The 3,254-nt window shown below is 47.6% G+C and overlaps 1 protein-coding gene across 21 annotated transcripts in view; it reads left to right on the top strand.

Moving 5' to 3' along the window:
* The window catches only part of tcf7l2 (transcription factor 7 like 2), an 87,025-nt gene that overhangs the window by 45,955 nt on the left and 37,816 nt on the right, over window positions 1-3,254 (top strand). The window lies entirely within an intron of this gene.

Consider the following 3,254-nt stretch of genomic DNA (forward strand, 5'->3'; position numbering starts at 1 on the left):
AGAGAGAGAGAGAGAGAGAGAGAGAGAGAGAGAGAGAGAGAGAGAGAAAAAAACACTCTTCTGAACATCTTTTGAAAAAAAAGCAAGTTCTTTGGTGAGGTTGAGTTGTGTGGTTAAGGTTTGTTTTATCCAACTGTGCGGAAGCGTGTGTAGCTGTCTTTCAGGTCTCTTTTTAGTCGAGGCGCAGAAAGACTACTCATGGCATGTTCAAGGGCACTCAGTGGACACGGATGCCCTGCAGGAGGCGGAATTATGAATACAATATGAGTAAACAGACACCTACATATACTATTAAAATGGTAAGCCTAGTACTTTGCAAGGGAGCCTTTTGAGTAGTAATTTGAGCCGGTCCGTAGCAGGTTCAAGCGTACTCCTCTGAGGGTCATTGATAAAGACTTGTGAAAAAATCTGCTACAATTTGCCTGATGGTGCAATGATTTGCACATCGGCAGTAATGTATTCCTCTGTGCATTCCTCCAATACAACCATTTTAGTATTCAGTTTAGTGATAAAGGATTTTTTTTTTTACACAGCAGCTGTGAACAAAGAACACAATAGCGCACAAACTCGAAACACAATTCCGAGCCTGAGCCTTGAATGGCATTCAGACTTCACTGTGACTGAGTGAACCCATTCAGTGGGGAGTACGCGGCGGGTTGGAGAGATAGTATCAAGTTGCCTGCAGATGGAGGTCAGTGTGACTGGCACAGTTGGCACCTTGGCACAGCAGCGGCGTGCTGCAGCACTCAGCTCCGCAAAAGGATGCGTCGACTGAAGGGTGGGTGGGGGGAGGGGGGGGGGGGATCTGGGGAGCGAAGTGATTTTCTCACTTCTCCCTTCTTTTATTGTCTGCGCTTCCTGTTTTGAAAGCCATTAAGGGGCAAATTTCCTCACAGCGAGAGGGGAGATGAAAAGGCCCGGTCTTTTGAAACATGTCCAAGCGCAAATGTGGAAAAGAGGGGGAATGATAGCTATCTGTAAACATCTCTGTCGAGGGGTCGACGGAAAAGGAATTGTGAGGGATTGATATATTCATTTGCCTTCTTTTTTTTAATTTCCTGATGAAAGAGATGCTGCAGTTTTTGTTCCAAGCCAGCTGTATTGCTCTATTCACTACCACACTAATATATCAGGGCAGGCTCACATAGCTACACAGCCACCACCCCCCCTATCCCCCTTCCGAAAATGCTTTGTGACATCTGCATCCACACATGTCTGCATTCACTGTAGCCAGTGAGTATTCATAGATGAGTTGGTTTTTGTCATCCATTGATCCCTTCAGGTTCTCTGATCACAAAACTGCACTTTAAAGTAGCTTTTATGTGGCATCATAAAGGTAATCTCTACGTATTTGAACTGAGAGCACCCGAGGTTACCTGCAGTACCTGACATGGTTATGAAGACTTGATCAGGCCCTTGGCAAATATTTTACCGGCATCACCAGCTAGTCATTTCGTCATTTGTGTTTAGTATCTGCTTAGTTGGCATTCAGTATATTTACACCAGTTTCCTCTCCGTGGTGCTCGCTTCGTGTCTCGAGAGTAGCAGTAGCTTGGTGCTGCAGACTCTCCTCCTCCCTCTCCTCTTCCTCTTCCTCCTCCCTCCTCTACCCCTCACTGCCCCCGAGCCTGGCCAGTCTGTGCCTCTTAATAAAACTGACAGGCTCTAATTGGGCTTAATTGCACCCTTCGGGCGTCGTCAAAAGGAGTGTTGCTAAACAAACTGCAGGGTCTGCGAGCAGGCCAGCCAGTCTACGGCAGCGCATTGGCCACTGAGCTCCTGCCTGCATTTATGTTGTACAATCGCTAAAAGCTGTTGAACAAATGTACAATCTGTGTGAGTGTATGCTAGCACATTAGGAATGTGCATGAGTAAGCATCACATTTAATGGTGTGTGTGTGTGTGTGTGTGTGTGTGCATTGACGTCGGAGGGATGTAGCAAACCATTCATTTCCTCACACGAACAAGAGCTCACAAGTCTGAGAATCTTATGCATTCAAGTAGGCAGCGTCACCTGACTGTGAACCTCCACGCACTCCCCGCCGCTAAATCGACGCCGATGGTAAAACAGAGAGCGTCTGTGTCTTTGAGGACGTGTCTACAACTCTAGGTGTCAGAAAAGCCTTTTTAAATCCCCGCTATTATGAAACCCCCCCCCCGTCTGCTTTTCAGCGGTATGAGCAAAAAGATGAAGTGGTGCTCTACATCCCAGTAGCACCACCTCCTGGTTAACGGACACGTGCGACCGAGATGCTGGCTTCCATTCGAACGTGCTCTAATTCAGAGAGGTGGGGCAGGCGCTCGCCACATGGGCCTTTGCTGGGTCACTGAGCACAATCGATGGAGAGCTCCAGATGCGATTGAGTCATTGAAATGGCAAAGCCTAACCTGTGTGTGTGTGTGTGTGTGAGAGAGAGAGAGAGAGAGAGAGAGGCGGAGAGTATAAGGCGGTGGTGACCCCTAAAGCTGCGACCCGCAAGGAAAAAGGAGATAATCACATTGAGCACAGCGCTGTGCTAAAATTCTTCTGGCCATTTGTTCCCTTTTCTACCGTCTGAGCTATTTACTCATTACAGCCTTTTCACAGCCTAGTTAGTCTTCCCGAAAAAAAAAAAAAAGATTTTAGACCTCCATCTTGTTTTTGAAGGCATACAGCTTGATACGGAAAATGCCACAAACGGGAGGATTTCTGTTGTGTGCGGCGTGCGAGCACGTTACGCCAGCAAAGACACGGGGAACTGAGGCATCGGCTGTGTTTTTGTCCAAAGCTTAAAAGTCATGTAATGATGCGGTGGCTGAGCTGGAGGCCCCATAAATACTGGAAGGGCCTCATTTCAGTGGCCGGCTGCTGCTTCAGTGCCTGACTAGCAGACTCTGTCACCCCTTCTTTTAGGAAAAGAGTGCAGAGCACATAATTAAGATATACAGCCCAGGGTGGACTGAATATATAGACTGAAAATATAGAGGAGCAGACCAGTTGGCCTCAATCACAGCCTGTGGTTTAGTGTTTGGCTGCAGACGGTGCCCAGACCTGTACGAGAGTGTGTATCAGTGTGTGTGTGTGTGTGTGTTTGTGTGTGTTTGTGTCTGAGCAGCATGCTATAAAAGGCTGGTGAGTCGAGCCATAGCCTCTCTGTGTGTCGGGGTCACAGCGAGCCAAACTGTTGTGCACACGTACACATGCTCTATGTGGGTATTCTATTTATTTGTGTGTGTGTGTGTGTGTGTGTGTGTGTGTGTGTGTGTGTGTGTGT

This window comes from Anarrhichthys ocellatus, unplaced genomic scaffold (genome assembly GCF_004355925.1).
Source record: "Anarrhichthys ocellatus isolate YVR2014 unplaced genomic scaffold, GSC_Weel_1.0 scaffold4, whole genome shotgun sequence".
NCBI classification, from domain to species: domain Eukaryota; kingdom Metazoa; phylum Chordata; class Actinopteri; order Perciformes; family Anarhichadidae; genus Anarrhichthys; species Anarrhichthys ocellatus.